At 38.5% G+C, this 21,011-nt stretch overlaps 1 pseudogene; it reads left to right on the top strand.

Moving 5' to 3' along the window:
• The window catches only part of LOC123253899, a 58,191-nt pseudogene extending 37,450 nt beyond the window's left edge, over positions 1 to 20,741 (top strand).
• The last annotated feature ends 270 nt before the right edge of the window (positions 20,742 to 21,011 follow it).

Below are 21,011 nucleotides of genomic sequence, written 5' to 3'. Positions count from 1 at the left end.
CAAAGATTTAGGGGAGCTATATTCATTTAAAAATGTAAATTCCACATTCACATAATTTTTCCTTCTCTTTCTAAAAATTATTATTATTAATAGAATTTATCCAAAAATACACTCCCCCCCCCATCACAGAATGAATCATCTGGGAAATAGACATGTTCATACTAATTATGTCTTTCCTATTTCCACCTTTTAGTCCACTCTCTGAAGGTAACATTCATAATTTATTCTTCAAGTATTAAATCTGAAACTGGTGTGATATTCTCTTGGTTCTACTCATTTTGCTGTTTGGAGGCACCTTCTCCTCCATCTCTCCACAAAGTCCCTTTTATTTCATCTAATTTATTTCATATAATTCCATGCACCAAAATGTACTATTTCTCAAAGTTGACATACTATTTACCTCTTCTCTTTATGATTTTGTTTATAGGCTATTCTTCATGCCTAGCATGCCCTCTCTCCTGTATTCTGCCCCTTGGAATGTCTAGCCTCCTTCAAGTTTCAGCATGGGTGCCAACTCCTCCTCAACCCTTTCCTGATTCCCCCAGATATTAGTGTTCTGTTTTCACATAATCTGGTATTAATTTATCTGTAACTGTGTCATATTCCACCAATAAAATGTAAGCCTTATTGATCGATGATAGGAACAGTTCCTGGCCCTCGAAGACAGGGACTATTTTTTATTTTGCCTTTTTATTTTCAGCACCTAACACAGTATTTTGCATTCAAGAAACTCTTAATAAAGGTTGGTTAAATTTAATAGACCTAATTATGGAGAATTGTTTTTTAGCTATAATACATTTCTTCATAATAATTTGCCTTGTTCCCAGTACCATCCTGCCTCTCTCTCTCTCTCTCTCTCTCTCTCTCTCTCTCTCTCTCTCTCTCTCTCTCTCTCTCTCTCTCTCTCTCTCTCTCTTTCTCTTTCAACTCTTACCTTTCCATCCTGGTATCCATACTGCATATTTAGTTCCAAAGTAGAAGAGTGATAAGATCTGAGGCCAAATTTGAATCCAGGACCTCCCTTCTCCAGGTCTGGACCTCTATCCACTGAGCCATTTAGCTGCATCTACCTCAAGTCGTTTAAACTCAATTTTTGCTATTTTAGATGCAGTGTAAGATAATAGATAGTATCTGGGACTTAGAGGCAGATGACCTGAGTTCGAGTCTTAGATCTGTCAATTATAACCTGAGTGACTTTAGATAAGTCATTTAATTCTTTAGGATCTTAGTTTCCTCAATTATAAAGGAAAGGGTTGAAAGAAATGACTTCTATTATTGAAGCATTTTGCCCTTCCATCATGGTAATTTCTGGAAATCCCTCGTCTTTTCTCTTTTCGACTTAAAATCAAATCCACCATTGTAGCAAAGAAAAGTAGTTCAGCAAAAGCACTCAATGTGGTGACTAGGTTGACAATATATGTGAACTTTTGCCCTAGAAGTCTCACTTCCCTACCAAGCAGAAAAAGGCATCAAATATGTTTACTTGCCACACTCTACTATTGGGAAAGTGGTGGGTATTTTTTGTCCCTTTTTCAGGCAAACAGTCCAAGGGACGGACAAGCTAATTTACCTTTTCTTTATGAAACACGTAATTCATAAGGGTTTCTTCATTTCACATCTCTGGAAATTGTAGCATGGATATGGTAAGAGATCATAAGATCATTGATTCAGAACAGGAAGGGACATTAGGTATCAAACTTCCCAATCCTTTTCTTTTTCTTTCCTTTTTTTTTTTTTTTAAAAATCCTTACCTTCCATTTTGGAGTCAATACTGTGTATTGGCTCCAAGGCAGAAGAGTGGTAAGGGTAGGCAATGGGGGTCAAGTGACTTTCCCAGGGTCACACAGCTGGGAAGTGTCTGAGGTAAGATTTGAACCTAAGACCTCCCATTTCTAGGCCTGGCTCTCAATCCACTGAGCCACCCAGCTGTCCCCTTTGTTTTTGTTTTTGAAGAGATGAGGAAACCCAAGCTAGATAAGTGAAATAATTTATCAAAGGCCACATAATAGTAAAGTTGTCAGTTGAACCCAGGTTTCCTGTCTTCAGAAGAGTGACATCTTCTCACTATAAAATGTTGCCTCTCTGTACCACTTATGCCAGGTTCCTTGCCAGTAGCCACAGGTGGGTGTAGTGGGTGTGGTGGTAGTGTGTAGGATAGTCTCATACTGCAGCTGTTGAGAAGGCCTAAGAAATTCTGAGTGTCAGGTTAGTTAGAGAGGTGGGAATGGGGGCTAATGATCCAGAATCAGGAAGTGATAATATTTGCATACACAGGAGATACACATACAGACCCACAGACATATAAGTACTTACCAAAGCATTCTCCTCATTTGCAACTTAGTCCATGGGAGGGGTTTGTAAAGCCTCCACCACATTTCCTGGCCTTCCTCCTCCAGGAGCTACTCACCCATTTCTTATTATTTTATTTCCAATAGTTTCCCATTATTGTTGTGTCCAATAGTTCCAAGGTATCTCAGGAGAGACTGATACCTACTTTCTCATCCCAAATTCCCAGAAAGTTTCCCAGGGCCATGCATGGAGCCAATGTGACAAATATCTGCTCTCTCCTCTGCCTTACATATCTACCCATCATCCATCCATCCATCCATCCATCCATCCATCCATCCATCCACCTATCTGTCCATCCAACCATCCATCCATCCATCCATCCATCCATCCATCCATCCAATCAGCCTGCCAGCCAGCCTTTGATCCATCCAAAAATACTTATTAAATACTTATTATGCACATGGCACTATACTAAAATGCTATGGATACTAGACAAAAATGAAATAGTTCCTGTCATCAAAAATACACATTTTATTCATTTTAGGAAACAACAGATATTAATAGTCCTTTCCCAGGCCGTTTGTTTATCTTTGATGTCTACCTTTTGCCCAACTCACTTGCGGTTCCAGGAAGCTATACCATGTAAAGTGGTCACAATCTGGGAAAACTGACTTGGCAGAAGGGCTAAACCAAGTTGAGGGTAAATGAGGAGCCTCAAACCTATTGGTGAGTTAGGGGGATGTCTCCCCCAAGCATGTGAGAACTTCCACTGGAGGAATGGGTGGATGAGAACAATGTTTCCAATGGCTACGAAGGCAATTGAAGCAGGCTCCGTGGTGTGCTAGCAGACACTGAAGACACCAAGGCCATGGCCAGTCGTCTTGATTTTTATCTTGTCACTGGACTTTGATGACTCTGGAAGAGAGTTCGGCTAATGACTTTTTGCATCTTTGTCTCAATTAAATGCAACTCATCTGTAAGTGAAGACATCACCCTGTGATGTCATCTGCCCCTTTCCAAATGAAGGACAAACAATGATAAGTATATAGCATTGGATCTGAGGTCTGGCCTCCGACACTTGCTAATTATGTCACCCTGGGCAAATTATTTAATCTCTGTTTGCCTCACTTTCCTCATCTGTAAAATGGGGATAAGAATAACCCCTACCTCCCAGAGTTGTTATGAGGATCAAATGAGATAATATTTGTAAAGCATTTAGCAGTGTCTGGCACATATGAATGCTACCTATTTGTGCTATTATTAAGTAATTATTATATTGAGTAACATAATAGTATTATATGTACTATTATTGCATAAGCACATATAATAATATCTCTCAAGTAAGACCTTCAAAAGTATTTGTCAGATGGAATTAAATTGAACAAATTGAGAAATAGTATGGGATGGCAGTTGAAAGTCTGGACTAGGAATCACAAAGACCAGGGTTTAAATTATACCTCTGACATTTACTAGCTTTGTGACCCTGGACTAGTCAGCTTCTCAATTTTCTGTTTTCTTATCTCTAAAAGAAGACCCAATCAGTAAAATGAGGGGGATGGAGTAAGGTTGAGTCCAGCTTTAAATCTATGATGAATTAAAATCCTATGAATTTGAGTTTGATAGTGTGGATGAAGACACTAGCCCCCATCCCCCCCTCCCCAGAAGCTTTTTTCTCTAAACAGGTTTTAAGATAAAAGGAATATCCTGCCCTTGCTCTGAGTGTAGAAACCTGTCTGCCTACACCATTTCCCAGGAGTCTCAAGGCCACTAGGTGGAGCTTCATGGGGGCAGCTTGGGGCAGGAACAACTAGATTTCTAGAGAAGAGACTTCTTGAAGATCCATTTTTGAGAATTTGAAGGCTTCACATGGAAGAGATATTAGATTTGATCTGTTTGGCCCCAGAAAGCAGAACTAGGAGAAACAGATGATAATTTCAAAAATATAGATTTTTTTTCTTCTAAAAACCCTTAACTTCTGTGTATTGGCTCATAGGTGGAAGAGTGGTAAGTTTAGGCAATGGGGGTCAAGTGACTTGCCCAGGGTCACACAGCTGGGAAGTGTCTGAGGCCGGATTTGAACCTAGGACCTCCCGTCTCTAGGCCTGATTCTCAATCCACTGAGCCACCCAGCTGCCCCCTCTGATTCTAATTCAAATACTAATTCTGCTTCTGGAGTGGGGAAAAACCAGCAATACGGAGACCAGTTGAAATAGCCAGAGGAAAAGCAACAAATTCCTTGCACATAGTAGGTACTTAATAATTTTTTTGTGCGTGAATAAAGAGTTATACAATGAAAAACTGGATTTATTTCTTTATTCACTGAAACCTGAGTTTCATAAGACTTGGCAGAGTCTGAAAACATTATTGGAAGATATGATCAGAGAATTGGCTAGGTGGTTCAGTGGACTGAGAGCTATGCCCAGAAATAGGAGGTCTTGGGGTTCAAATTTTGCCTCAAATATTGCCTATCTGTGTTACCCTGGGCAAGTCACTTAACTCCAATTGCCTAGCCCTTACTAGTATTGATTTTAAGATGAAAGGTAAGGGTAAAAAAAACAAAAAGGATAAGAACAGGAAAAGTAGGTGGAAAAGAATGAGCAAAAGTTGTATACATTCTCAGCTTTGGAAAATACTAACAAGATAAATCCTCTGACTGTTTTGACTCAGAAAAAGCAAGGTAGGAAACTGGAATGCTTTTAAAGTCCTACGACAGTGATGGCAAACCTTTTAGAGATGAAGGGATGTACCCTACCCCCACCCCATTCCCCAGACCTAATGCTATGCCTGTCCTCCCCCAGAGATCATGTGCCATGCCCCTTCCCACTATGCTGGGTGAGCCTCGCTCCCCTTTAACCCTCACAGAGGAGAGAGGAAGTGCTCCCATGGGGTGGCTGGGAAGAGGGGTGGGTGATGTGAAAAAATGTCACCAGGCAGGGTGGAGATGGGGAGGGGAGCAGCTCCACCTGAGTCCCTCTGCCTTTCTAGTAATAAAGTCTCGGGGAGGGATAGGAGGAAGGGTGGCTGAGTGCCCCCAGAGAGCGCTCTGTATGCCATCTTTGGCACCCATGCCCTGGGTTTGCCATCACTGTCCTAGGATGTTAACTTAGGAAATCCCACAGGTTATGAGGGCTTTAGTGATAGTCGAGTGTAACATTTTAAACAGTTTTTATAGCCCAGAGTTAAGAGGGTGCTTTTACCTTCAAAATTAGTGTAGGGGAAAAAAAAAAACCCCACTGATTTGTTTTTCCTGTATGCTAATTGTTATTTGTTCTTCATTTTCAAAGAGGACCAGTGACATCATGGGGTCATGTCTTGACTTGCAGTGAATTGGATTTAAGTGAGGTAGAATTTCACAAAGTCTTCAGACTCATTCTCTCTTTCAGAATCATCCAAGATCAGTGGCAAGACAAAAGTCAAGATGGCAGGTGATGGAAGAGGATACAGTGGATGATCTTGGTGTCTTCGATGTCTAATCAAGCTCTCAGCACTCCACAGTGCCTGCTTTAGCTGCCTTCATGGCCATTGAAACAAATTATTCTCATTCACCCATTCTATCTGGGGAAGTCTCCACATGCTTGGAACAGACATTCCCCTACCTCATTGATAGGTCTGAAGCCTATTGGTTACCCTCAACCTGGTTTAGCCTATTTGCTAGGATAGGTTTATTGGGGTGTGGCTGCTGCATCTACAGATTCTTGGAGTCACAGGTGAGAGATGGGTAAAAAGTGGACATGAAAAGTGGATGAGCACCCCTGAAAAGGACTCAGCAAGCCCTCACATAAGAGGTGCCAGCCTTCCTGGAACACCATATACATTCTCTGTATGTTAAAAATTCACTAAAATTTAATCACTAAAAATAGTCACACAAAAGCCTAGTTCATCCTTTTCAAAGGTACCAAAATTATTTTCCTAAAATGCAGATTTAACCATGTCACCTTGCTACTCAATAATTATTGCCTTAATAATCAAAAGCCTCTGTTTGGCTTAAAAAAAAATAAGTTTATTGATGCCATTTGTTTTTGAGACCACCATAGTTTTCCTCAGTATTCTTTCCCTGGGTCTTCCCAGAGAGCCCTTTTAAGGCAAATAATATATTTTTTTTAAGACAGAGAGAAAAAGAAGAGGGAAAAAAATCAGCATAAGTGATTAATACAATGAAAATGGCTAAAAACATGTGTGATGTGCATCACTTGTGGACCTGCTGTCTTGGCAAAGGATTGAATTGGGAGTGTCTTCTTGTATCTTTTCTTTTGAGTTATGCGTATAATTTTTCAACATTCATTTTTGATTTTTGTATGTATGGTTGTGTTGGATGCTTGAGAATAAAAGCTCCTTAAAATCATTTATTTAATTAATTTAGAATATTTTTCCATGGTCGCATGATGTTCTTTCCCTCCCCTCCTCCCACCCCTCTCCCATAGCCAATGCACAATTCCACTGGGTTTTACATGTATCATTGATCAAGACCCATTTCCATATTATTAATATTTGCACTAGAGTGATCATTTAGAGTCTACATCCCTAATCATATCCCCATCAACCCATGTGATCAAGCAGTTGTTTTTCTTCTGTGTTTCTACTCCCACAGTTCTTTCTCTGGATGTGGATAGTGGAGAATATAAGCTTCTTGAGGTCAAACCTTATTTATTTTTTAATCTTTGTATCCCTGGCACCTAGTAGGGTGCTTGGTACCTAGTAGGTGCTTATGCCTTAATAAAAGATTCTCAATTGCTAGTTTCATGGAATAAAGGATCTATGGCAAATATGAAACAATGTTGGATAATGGTTACTGAAATTTAGGAGCCTGGAATCCTTTTCTTGGTCTTCCTTACTGATTTGCAAACTTCTTAATCTTGCTTGCAACATTACTTGCAATCATTAAAAGCTTTCATTCTTTTATATCTTGTTTGTACATGGTTGCTCCCATGTAGTCTTCTCTATTAGACTTTGAGTTCCTGGACAGCTACCACTGTCTTTTGCCTTGTGTGTAGCACAATGCCTGGAACATAGTGGGTGCTTAATAAATATTTATCGATGGATTGCCTAGCTGAAAGAAAAGGAAGCATCATGGTACAGAGCACTGGATCATAGAGTAAGAAGAAGCTAAGTTTGAATCTCAGTTCTACTTTCCAGCTGTGTGAACTTGGGCAAATCACTTAACCTTTCTGAGTTTTGCTGGTAAAAAAATGAAGATCCCCTTCAGCTCTAATCAATCGATGGCATTATAAATACACGATAGTGATGATGATGATGCTAACATTTTATTTTTGTGATTTGAACATCTTTAATTAATTAATTTATTTATTAAGAATATTTTTCCATGGCTACATGATTCATGTTCTTTCCCTCCCCTTCTCCCAACCTCCTCCTATAGGCAATGAGCAATTCTACTGGGTTTTACATGTGATGACTCTAACATTTTATGGCACTTAGTATGTATCAAGTACTTTGCGATTATCTCATTTGATCCTCACAACAACCCTGGGAGGTAAGGGCTATTATTATCACCATTTTATAGATGAGGAAATTGTGGTAAACAGAGGTTAAGTGACTTTGCCCAGGGTCAAACTACTAGTAAGTGTTGAAAGCCCCAAGATTTCAACTGAGGTCTTTCTGACTCCAGGCAGCATGCTCTATCTACTGCACTGCCTAGCCACATCATGAAAGACAGGAGGTAGAATGGGAGAATACCTGTTCTTAGAATTAGATATTTAGAGCCAGAAGGGACTTCAGAGATTATCTAGTCCAATCCCTTCATTTTTCAGTGAAAGAAACTGAGTCTCAAAGAGGTTAAATTCCCTCAAAATCCCACAGATTCTAAGTGGCAGAGGCACGATTTGATCCCAGGATCTGAGACTTCAAACACAGTGCTCTCCCCTCTTGTACCAAGATGCCTCCAACCCCTTTGATGGAAAGGTGTTTTATAAATATATAAATAAATACAGAAATAAAGAAATAAATCGAGGGCTTCTTAGGTTATGATCTCACCTTATGTTATGATCTGGCTTCTGTCTGTCAACACCTGTATGGGAAGAGTCCAAGGAAAACTTATGGAGTGGAGGTGGAGGTGACCCAGTTGTGTGCTCTCCTAGCACTGAGCTAATGCTTCCGTGGGGCCTTAGAGGTAACCTTCTTGCTTGTCTATCTTGGGCTTCATTTGGGAGAGGCTGGAAACAAGGGGTTGTTGAGCCATAGATGGATGTGAATTGGAGCAGTAGTTAGTCAGTTGATAAGCAATGATTATTTATTTAGTACCTACTATGTGCTGGACACCAGACCGATAGCTGGAGATGCACAGAGGGGCAAAAGACAGTCCCTGCCCTTAAAGAGCTCACAGTCACTGTAATGGGGGAGACAATAACATGGAAATGGCTACTTACAAACAAGCTATATCTAGGATGAATAGAGAAGGAACCTTCCCGGTACTCGGCACTAGAAGGGTTGGATTAAATTTTATTTGGGGAGGGGAAAAGGTGGAAAAAGAACTCTGGTTTTGGATTCAGAAGACTTGGGTTCTGTTAATTCTACTAACTAGCTTTTTTCAAATCAATTCCTCACTGTGAAATGAGAGAATGGGATTGTTATTGTGCAGTTGCATCTTACTCTTCACAACTCTGTGGATGTGTGGACCATAACACACCAATGCTGTCTATGGTGTTTTCTTGGCAAAGATACTAGAATGGTTTGCCATTTCCTTCTCCAGTAGATTAAGGAAAACAGATGTTAAGTAACTTACCCAGAGTCACACAGCTAGGCAGTCTTTGAGGCCATATTTGAACTCAAGTTTTCCTGACTCCAGACCCAGAGATCTATCCATTGAATTGCCTAGCTACCTCCAAGGCAAACAGGGGTAAGTGACTTGGCCAGGGTCACACAAGCTATTAAGTGTCTGAGGCTAGCTTTGAACTCAGATCTTTCTGACTCCAGGCTCAATGTTCTGTGCCACTTACTAGAGGATCTTAAAGTTATCTTTCAGCTCCAACCCTCTGGTTCAGTCTTTGGATGTTACTCTCTCCTGCTCTTTCACATAATTTAAAACAATTATTTTCTTCCTGCAGCTTTCCTGCAGAAGACTAGGCAGACACTGACTGCCTTCCTCTGGCTCAATTTTTGCTGATTCTTGTGAAATGCCCTCCCTGCTATCCTGCCTGCTTCTTCTCCACATCCCCAACCCCAAGTGCTACCCCTTTCTGTATGTAAATGGCTACCTTATTCCAATTTAGAGCAGCTTCCTTAAGGTGGTTACAGCTAAAACTCCATCACCTCCCAGCAATCCTGACCCTCCTGTGACAATGCCTACTCAAGGCAAGCAAAATGGGGAATGTTTATAGGATTAACCCTCAAGCTCCCCTCAATAGGGGCTTCTATTTTCCAAACTATCTTCACTTCCAGTGCTGATGAGCTGGTTTTGGCTTATTTAATAATAAAAATGTTTTTTGGCTCATTTAATAAATAGAGCTGAGTGAAAATGCTGGCCCTACAGTCAGAAAGACTATCTTCCTGAATTCAAATGTGGCCTTAGACACTTATTAGCTATATATTTCTGGGTAAGTCACTTAACCTTGTTTGCCTCAGTTTCTTCGTCTGTCAAATGAGCTGGAGAAGGAAATGACAAATCACTTCTGTGTCTTTGCCAAGAAAATCTCAAATGGTGAAGAGTTATTAACAACAAATGAAAAATGTGCTTTTCTCATATTTAATAGTAATAATATGAATAATTTCAATGTTTAATGCTTTTAGAGTGCTTTGTTATATTCATTGACCCAGTTTTTCTTCATAATAATCCTATACGGTAGTTAGGATAATTGTTATTAAACTCCACTTGATAGAAGAAGCTTAGTCCTAGGAAAGCAAATATAAGGGAGTGACCACAGAATTGTCAATGGAGAGCTAGAAGGGAAGACCTCAGAGCTCATCTAGTCCAATTCTCTCATTTTATAGAAAAAGAAAGTGAGTGTAACGTTCCTAAAAATCATACATGAGTAAGTGTCAGAAATGGGATTTGAATCAGGTCCTCTGACCCTCATCCACGATGTTCTTAATCATGGTATTATGGTATTATTTTAACTGGAAACTGGGGACTTTTCACCCCAGAGACTCTGGTTGTCCCCCCTCCCATATCCCAAAGTGTCAGCTTATCAAACAAGTCCTTTTGTTCCACTTTTGTTCACCTATAGTTGTGCCAGGTAAGTAAGGTGGAAATTTGTCAGGCAATGGTGTAGGAAATTCACCCTGGGTATGTTTCCTATTTGTGGCATTTTTCCAAAGTCATTAGTGCCACAGGACAGGAAATGGAGTGCCAAGGTGGAAAACTATGTGGAAAAAATAACTTTTAATGGACAACTCACCATTTGGCATTGTGCCGTTGTTGCCAGGCTCAGACAATTCTTTTTTCCCCATTAATTAGTGATGATATTTTAAAATAGAATACTAGAGAGATAAAAGTTTTGATTATGGAAAAGGTTGAACAATCCTGGGAAAGACTAAAAAAGTTTTATTGTTATTTTATTTAACAAATGCCAGTGTTTCACTAAAAGTGGGGTTTTTAACCCAGAGTCTGTGAATTTTTTTTTTATTTTAAACCCTTAACTTCTGTGTATTGACTTATAGTTGGAAGAGTGGTAAGGGTAGGCAATGGGGGTCAAGTGACTTGCCCAGGGTCACACAGCTGGGAAGTGTCTGAGGCCGGATTTGAACCTTGTGAATTTATTTTGAAACTATATTTGGTAATTTCTATTTTAATGAAATTCCTTAGCCATCCTATGTATTTTCTTTTTCTTTCTTTTTTAAAGGTTATTTTTTTCTTTTCTTTTTTATTCAGCCCCTTCTCATACCATAGAAAGCATCACCCAGCAAACAGATATATATTTAGATTACGTCCTTTGTATTTCCACTTCTCAGTTTGTTCTCTGCAGGTGACATTCTCAAGTTATTCTTCAAATATTAAATCTGTAGCTGTATGTAATATTCTCTTGGTTCCACTTGTTTCACTCTTCATTATCTCATGTAGTTCTTTCCAAGATTTTTTTTAATTAATCTGTTCATCATTTCTTGTGGTGCAGTAATATTCCATCTCAAACATATACCACAATTTATTTACTCATTCCCCAATTAATGGACATCCTCTCAGTTTCTAGTTCTTTGCCACCATAAAAAGAGCTGCTATAAATATTTTGGAACATACAGTCCTTTTCCCGTATTTTCTTTTATGCACTTAAAAACATTATTTTGAGAAGGGTTCCATAGGCTTTGCCAGACTAACACATACAAAAGGTTAAGACCTCCTTCCTTAAAAGATTCATGGCTTTCACATGATTTCCTGAGTGGTCTATTGCAAATGAAGTAACTTGAGCCCCGAAGGTCCATCCTGAACCATTCCCTACTATGCTTTCTCTAAAACCCTCAAGGAGGCCACAAATACTTTGACTTTGGTCTTTGTCGCAGATTGGTACTAATAAACCAGTGACTCACTTGGGGGCCTCCTAATCCGACTTTTAGGGATAGAAGGGAAATCGAGACCATTAAGATCAACTTTCAGATGCCTGAAATAATTTTTATTCAGCTTTGCTATTTTGGCTAAAATGAAAGCCATTGACAGATGTGAAAAACGACAAATTGACATACCTATATTGTGTCTAAAACATCCTAGTAGTTTTTAAAAAAATAAAACAATTCTCCTACTTTTAGGGGAAAAAGACTCTTATTTCAACCAAAAGCATGGTCTGCCTCTGTTTCCCCATCTTTAAGGTGGTGATAATATTATGAGGAGGAAATGAGCTCATATAGATTATCGCATTACACTCTTTAAATAGATATATAAATACTATTATTGTAAGCTAGGTGGTATGGTGGATCGAGTGCTAAGCCTGGAGTGAGGAAGACCTGAATTCAATTTCAATTTCAGACAGTTACTAGCTATGTGACCCTGGGTAAGTCACTTAATTTTTGTTTGCTTCAGTTTCCTCATCTGTTAAGAAATGGGGACAAAAAAAGAAGAAGAAGAAGAAAAAAGAAATGGGGACAATTATAGTACCTGCCTTTCAGGGTTGTTGTGAGGTTCGAATGAAAAAATATTTGTTAAGTGCCTTGCATGTAGTAGGTGCTCTATAAACATTAACTATCCTAATAATTGTTATTATTTCCACAAAGGACACAGGACTATGCTGGTAAATGTTTAACAAAAACTAAAAAAAAATTCCCAAAACACACTTCCAAATTTATCTGAATTATTAACATTTTCTCTATCACTTTTTTAAGTTTAGATAATCAACAACAAAAAAAAAATCAATTTCTAGGTTGTAAATGCTTATGTTGAAAATTTAACTGACTCTCTGAATAGCATACCCCTGCATGAAGGCTTCTTCCACTTTACCATATATCCATATCCCTCAGCAGAACTAAGGAAAGGTAGCTAATGAGACAAACAAAAACAAAAAAACACGGTTGTTTTTGTTGCTTTTCAGTCCTGTACCCTACTAGAGGGAGGGGAAGGGAATAATCATTTGTATAGCCCTACTATGCAATAAACTGTGCAAATATCTCACTGGAGCTTCATGAAAACTCTTTTAGGTAGGTGTTGTTATTATCCCCATTTTAAAGGTGAGGAAACTGAGGCAAACAGAGGTTAAGTGACTTGCTCAGAGTCGCATGATAATAAATGTCTGAGGCCAAATTTGAACTTGGATCTTTTTTAGTCCAGACCAAATGCTCTATCCACTCAGATGCCTTAAATGTGGAGGACAGATAGATATCCTTTGCTAATATTTAGGGCACATCATCTCAGTCCCGTGGTAAACTTCTTCCTCATCTCATTTAATATTCACAATTTCCCTTAATAATTGAAATAGATCTCTAGGATGTTGCAGCCAGGAATGACCTTGGAGGCTAGAAGAAGGTACCATCTCCTGATTATGGGTAGATTATAAACTTAGAGAGAGAAGGGGAACTTTGACTTCATTTAGAACAATGCCTTAATTTAGTAGCTGAGGAAATGGGGAGACCCAGAGAAATATTTGTCCATTGTCAGAGCCAAATAAAGAAGGGCCCTTTTCCCAGGCTCCTTACCTAACCCTCTGCCCTTCCTCCTACTTGTCTTTCCATTATTTTCCCCAAATTCCAAGCTCCCACCTGAAATCAGAGCTCCTTCCCATGTCCCACAATGAACTCCTCTCTGTCTGAACTGAGGAGCTTCTTTCAAAGCCTGCCCCTACAGGGTGGAGTTGGGGAACAGAAACAACACACATTTAGCATCTTATCAGTCTCTTCATCTAGTATGCTGTTTAAATATTATTTCTTGTTCTACTTAGATCGTAAGCCCTTTAGGCACGGGCCATGCCTCTACTTGCACGGCGTAGCACAGAAAACACCTCTGGCACTCGACAAATTAGTAATAATAGAGTTTCAAAATACTAATAATTGGAGGATGTAGGCATACTTTTTTTAAGGGTCAGGAAGCTGTGGCTAGAAATGCATTTCCCAGGAGCAACAGTAATCCAGGAGTCTTGACAAGAGAATCATCAGTCCTGAGATTTACATCCCTCTTTCAGCAAAATATCCATGACTTTTGACACTAGGGGATGTTTATAGATGAGTGGGTGAGTGGATGCTATGATAAACAGTTAAACAAAACCTCTTTGAGAACTCTGCGTCCTGCCAAGTGAAATCCGGGGCCACATAAGCGGCAATAACAAGTAAACAGTTTTGGGACAATCCTCTAGTGACATAAGGACAAAGAAATTGATAAATGGAACTCCTCGGGAAAAAAAAATCACAATTATTATGATTATTAGCATTTGCAGGCAGGGGGCCCAGTATGTCCTTTAGAGAGAATTTTTGCCTCAGTATATATAGGCTGGGTCAGACCAGTGGAACATCTCCTAATGTGTCACTTTTTAAAACCCTCATCTTCCAAATTAGAATCAATACCGTGTATTGGTTCCAAGGCAGAAGAGTGGAAAGGGCTAGGTAATAGGGGTTAAGTGACTTGCTCAGGGTCACACAGCTAGGAAGTGTCTGAGACCAGATTTGAATCCAGGACCTCCTGTCTCTAGGGCTAGCTCTCTATACACTGAGCCACCCAGCTGCCTCTAGTCCCCCTTTCTTTCTGACTGTTGTGTCAAGAGACTGAAAAAAAGTGGAATATTTGGCCACCACTCTCAGAGCTTGGAGATATGTAGCAAACATATAAAATGGTTTATTTATTAATAGAAACATTAATAATATTTTATTATTAACAATTAATATTACTAGTAATGACATTAATAATTAATATTATTAATAATGTTGTTAATAATGATATTATTAATAATGATAGTATTTCTATTAAATAATAAAGAAACTTAATAATAGAAATGGATCTGTAGAATGTTGTAGCTAGAAATGACCTGAGAGGCTATAAGGGAGAATCTCTTTATTTTGCCTAGATTATAGATTTAGAGAGAAGGGGAACTTTGACATCATTTAGTCCAATACCCTAATTTAACAGTTGAGGAAATGGAGGTCCAGAGAAATAGCTTGTCCTTTGTTAAACAGGGAGTTAGAGTCAGAGACAACTAAAGCATAGGGGGAATAGTGAATCCTTTCAAGTACTAGAGTTATATGGCTTCACACAGAATTTTTCCAATGGACTTTCTTCACATACCAGTTAAAATTCCAGCTTCTACAAGAAGTCTTTCCTAATCCACCTTAATGCTAGTATCTTCTCCTGTAGATTTTTTATAATTTATCATGTGAGTAAACATGTGTACATATGTATTATATGTGTATAATTTGTACCTAATTATTCATATTCTGTCTTCCCATTATACTACAAGCTCCTTGAGGGTATGAACTATTTTTTGCTTTTCTTTGTATCCCCAGCCCTTAGCGTAGTACTTAGCACATAGTAGATATTTAAATAAATGTTTGTTAACTGACTAAACAAAAAAATCCAGATAGCTGTGTCCATCATTGATTTCCATGTTCCTTCTCTCTTATCCTGGATCCCTGGATGGTTACCAGCTCTTTCATCCTTTTCACCCTCTATAGCTGCCCAGGGTCTATGATCACAACAGCCTGAAGTAGCACTTGGCATTCTCCAGCAAGGAGCAGTGGGGGCATCTCTGGGCTGATGCTAACTACTAATTCAAGCACAAAGAGGTGGTGAATGGGAAGGTTCTGTCAAGTGATCTAGCCTTGATTTAACCTCATGAAGAATGGATAATTTGTAAATATTATGAGATATGGAAATATGTTTTGTGTGATAATACATATATGACCCAGATTGAATTGCTTGCCAGCTACAGGAGGGGGAGAGGGAAGAAAGGAGGGAGATAATATGGATCCTATAACTTTGGAAAACTTATGTGGAAGTTTGTTATAAAATTAAAAAAATGAAATAAATTAGTTAAATAAAATATTATGAGAAAAAAATGTTAGATTTCGGTTCCATGTTTAAGTCTGTAATACCAAGGTCTGTTGTGGATTGAGCATATATGTATTTCAAGCATTTTTACTTCAATAACTCAGTGATGCAAAACAGTGCTCACTTGTGCATTCTGGGCATGTAAATTTAAAGTGCATTGTGTGTTGGGAAATTTTTTTTTTGAACCCTCACCTTCTGTCTTGGAGTAAATACAGTGTATTGGCTCCTTGTTGGAAGAGTGGTAAGGGTAGGCAATGGGGGTCAAGTGACTTGCTCAGAGTCGCACAGCTGGGAAATGTCTGAGGTCAGATTTGAACCTAAGACTCCTGTCACTAGGCCTGATTCTCAATCCACTGAGCTACCCAGCTGCCCGCAATGTGTTGGGAATTTTTGAGAGTCATCCTAGATAGGAAACTTGAACAAATTTTGATATATGAACTCTTACTTATTCATCAGCTTAATAATCACTTTATTGTCCATAATTCTTACTGATGTTTTCAAGGTTTTCTTCTTGATTTGAAGACTCATTAGTCATTACTGGAGAATCCATAAGTTTTTAGGAAAACAGCTGATAATTTTCTTTTTTTAAAAAGTTACTTATTATTCATTTTAAACATTCTTTTCTTTTTAAATTTTGAATCCCAAATTCTTTTCTCTCTTTCCTCTCCTCCCTTACTTATCAAGAAGTAAACAAAATATATCAGTTATACATGTGAAGTCATGCAAAACATATTTCTATACTAGTCATATTGTTTTTAATGTTATTTTATTTTCCCCCAATTACATATAAAAACAATTTTTAATATTCATTTTTCTTACTGACTCCTGGAGGGGAGAAGGGTGGGAGGGAGTGAAGGAGAGAGAATGGGAAGGTAGAAGATAACTTGGAACTCAAAATTTAAAAATATATATATTAGTCATATTGTAAAAAAAAGTAGCAAAAAATGAAGTGAGTGAGAAAATTATACTTTAATTTTCACTTGAGGTTTATCAGTTCTCTTTCTGGAGATGGTTGGCATTCTTTTCATCATGAATCCTTTGGAATTGTGTTGGGATCATTGTATTGATCAGAATAGTAAAGTTTTTCACAGTTAAGCGTCATTACATCATTGTTTTTACTATGCACAATGATCTGATGGTGGGTTTTTTTTTTGCTTCACTTTGCATCAGTCCATACAGATCTTGACATATTTTTTCTGAAACCAGCCCCCTCCCCTCATCATTTCTTAAAGCATAATGGCACTCAGTCACAAGCATATACCAAAACTTGTTTAGCTATTCTTCAACTGATGAGCATCTCCTCAATTTCCAATTCTTTGCCACAAAAAAACTGCTATAAATATTTTTGTACATATAGGACCTTTTCCTTTAAAAAAAATCTCTTTGGGGTATATAGTAGTGATATTGCTGGATCAAAGGATATGTATAATTTTATAGCTCTTTGGGCAGTTCACTATGCCATAAGTTCATTAATTATTTTACCACTTCCTTTCTAGCATTTGCCATTTCTGATAGGTATGAGGTGGTAATTCAGAGTAATCTTAATTTGCCTTTTTTCAATCAATAGTTATTTATAGCATTTTTTCACCTGACCATAGATAGTGTTAATTTCTCATTCCAAAAACTGCCTGTTCATATCCTTTGACCATTTTTCAATTGGGGAATGGCTCTTATTTTTATAAATATGACTCAATTCCCTATGTATTTGAGAAATAAGACTTTATCAGAGAAACTTGCTGTAGTTTTTTGTTGTTGATATTACATCATCATCTATGGTATCTTTTAGCAAAATGTAGTTTTCCTAATTTTCTATTTTAACTAGTTCTATTTTTGCATTTACTTGGTCTAAGATCATAATTGCTATCCTTGTCTTCTTAAACTTCAGTTGAAACATAATAGAGTCTGCTCTAGCCCTTTATTTTAAATGTGTATCTTTCTGTATCAAGTGTGTTTCTTGTATACAATATATTATTTAATTCTGGTTTCTAATCTATTCTGCTTTTTTGCTCCCATTTTACCGGTTGACACATTTCATTCATATTCACAATTGAATACTAACAGCATATTTCTCTCCATCCTTTCCTTTTCTGCTTAACTTTCCTTCTCTCTTTTTATCCTTTCATTCCTTGAAAGTCTGTTTTGCTTCTGACCATTGTCTTCCTTAATCTACTCTCCCCTTTATCATCCCCATTCCCCATATCTCATTATATTTTACCCCCTGGATCTAAGATATCAGGGAAATTTTTCTTGGTAATTAAAAAAAAAAACCTTACTTTCCGTCTTAGAATCAACACTGCATGTTGGTTCTAAGGCAGAAGAGCTGAGACCAGCGGATTGCTTAAACTTGGGGTTGCTGAGTTAAGTAGGTGCCATACTAAATCTAGCACCAATATCATATTCCGTACTCTATTTTAAAATCCTTCCTAGCTTTGTGACCCTGACCAAGTCACTGTATACCCATTGCCTAGCTCTTACCAGTCTTCTGCCTTGGAACCAATATATAATATAGATCCTAAGATGGAAGGTGAGGGAGAAGGCAGACTTTAGACTTTTCCCTCCTTGGTAATTTTTGAAGATATGATATCTGGGTTCTTTTTTTTTTGGATAATTTTTAGATTTTTTTCAGATAGTCCAATAATTTTAAAATGATCTCTCCTTGATCTATTTTCCAGGTCAGTAATTTTCCCAAGGAGATATCTATTCTTCTATTTCCCCCCCCCCCCCATTCTTTTGACTTTGTTTTATTGTTTCTTGAAGTCTTATGGGGTCATTAGCTTCCACTTGCCCAACTCTAATTTTTAATGAATTATTTTCTTCAGTAAGATTTTCCTATTTAACCAGTTCTGTGGTTTTTTTTTTTTTTTTTTTTTTAAGAAATTCTTTCTTTGGTAATTTTTTTGTACCTCCTTTTCCATTTGGCCTATTCTATTTTTTTTAAAGATTTTTTTTAAACCCTTGTACTTCGGTGTATTGTCTCATAGGTGGAAGATTGGTAAGGGTGGGCAATGGGGGTCAAGTGACTTGCCCAGGGTCACACAGCTGGGAAGTGGCTGAGGCTGGGTTTGAACCTAGGACCTCCTGTCTCTAGGCCTGACTCTCACTCCACTGAGCTACCCAGCTGCCCTGGCCTATTCTATTTTTAAGTGACTTCTTTAGTGACTTTTTGAGCCTCTTTTGTCATTAGGCCAGTTCTGTTTTCTAAAATGTTATTTTCTTCAGTATTTTTTTTTGTTTCCTTTACCAAGTTGTTTACTTTCTTTTCATGACTTTCTTGCATTATTCACATTTCTTTTTCCAATATTTCCTTTAACACTCTAATCTCTTTCTTTAACTCTTCTAGTCATTCTTGCTGGCCTTGGATCCAGTTAAAAATTTTTTTCCTTTGAGGCTTTTAAAAAAACCCCTTACCTTCTATCTTAAAATCAATACTGTGTATTGGTTCCAAGGCAGAACAGTGGTAAGTGATTTGCCCAGGGTCACACAGCTAGGAAGTGTTTGAGGCCAGATTTGAATCTAGGACCCCCCTTCCCCCCATCTCTAGGCCTGGCTCTCAATCCACTGAGCCACTCAGCTGCCCCCTTTGAAGCTTTTCTTATAGCTGTTATCATATTGTCGTCTTCTTCTTAGTTCATGTCTTGGTCTTCTCTGCCATTGTAGTAGTTTTTTATGGTCAAGTTTTTTTTTCCTCATTTGCCCAGACTATTTTTTCACTTTGAACTTTATGTTAAACTTGGGCTCTGCTTACTTAAGGGTTGGGAGGCACTATGCTAAGTTTCAGGCTTTTTTGTGCTACTGTTTTCAGAGGTAGTTCTAGAGGTCTACAAGTTTTCAGTGCTTCTGTAGTTGTGTTCTCTTGGGAGAGGTGTGGTCACTGCTCTCCAGATCTGTGCTCTTGTTTTTTTCCCAGGAAGGGTCCTTGCTCCTCTGCAGACACAAGAGTGCTCCTCTTGGCTCTGGAACTGTGACTGGGGTCTTTGCTCCCTTGTGACTGCCCTCTAGTGTTTTTCTTTGCTCTGGAACTGTGACCCAGTATTGCTTATGGGCAATAGGGTTGCCAATCAGTGCCAGCTGCATGTAGTGCCACCAAAAGCCCCCTATAATTTTTTTCTGACTAGTTGCCCAACCCTCTTACTGACTTTGGGTGGAGAGCTCTTGAAGTTGCTGCTGTTGCTTTTACAGCTGCCTCCAAGGTCCATTGCTGGCACTCTTGCTATGTTCCAGGTCTGTGCCCTCTCCAGTGTTACAGACTTCTCCTGAAGACTTCATAAGTTGTTTAGGATGCAAAAATATCTCCTTCTGACCCTTTGTTGGTTTTGCCATTCCAAATTTGATTTTAGGAATTATTTTAAAGTTGTTTGGAGGGAAATGTTAGCAGGGTTTAACTATCTGGGTCCTGATCTATACTCCACCTAAAGGCTCCTAATGATGCCTTTCTTTTTTTTTTAAACATTTATTAATATTCGTTTTTAACATGGTTACATGATTCATGCTCCTACTTTCCCCTTCACCCCCCGCATCCCCCCCCACCCATGGCTGATGCACATTTCCACTGGTTTTAACATGTGTCATTGATCAAGACCTATTTCCAAATTGTTGATAGCTGCATTGGTGTGGTAGTTTCGAGTCTACATCCCCAATCATGTCCACCTCAACCCATGCGTTCAAGCAATTGTTTTTCTGATGCCTTTCTTAATAGAATTGCTTTGGCAGATTTTCCTTCAGTGATTGATCTGACTACCATTTTATTCAGGGACTCCAAGCCTGGAATCAATATGGAAAGTTACTTATCAGAGTCTTATGAGAAAAGAGAATCTGCTTATCACAGTTACTTGTTTGTCACAGTTATTACATAAAATGAGACATGAAAACTTTAGTAAAGGAGTATGATTCACCAAAGCCAGAGGAATTTGTTGCCTGAAAACTGAAACTAGAAATGTCGAACTTGTGTTTAATGTAAAAGAAGAAGGAAGGTTACAAAGATGACAAATATGTCTCAAAGAAATCTAAGCTGGAGGAAGGATGGACTACTGATGATCTAGATTCCCTATAAATTGATGCATGTTATCCAAAGTATGATGGAACATTTAAAGTTAAGACCTGAGTTCTCTTTTTTTTTTTTAAAACCCTCACCTTCCATCTTGGAGTCAACACTGTGTATTGGCTCCAAGGCAGAAGAGCAGTAAGGGCTAAGGCAATGGGGGTCAAGTGACTTGCCCAGGGTCACACAGCTGGGAAGTGTCTGAGGCCATATTTGAACCCAGGACCTCCTGTCTCTAGATCTGGCTCTCAATCTGCTGAGCTACCCAGCTGCCTCCCCCCC

This window comes from Gracilinanus agilis, chromosome 1, assembly GCF_016433145.1.
Source record: "Gracilinanus agilis isolate LMUSP501 chromosome 1, AgileGrace, whole genome shotgun sequence".
NCBI lineage: Eukaryota > Metazoa > Chordata > Mammalia > Didelphimorphia > Didelphidae > Gracilinanus > Gracilinanus agilis.
Note: the sequence above shows the minus strand (reverse complement) of the source record. Positions and strands in the feature narration are given on the sequence as shown.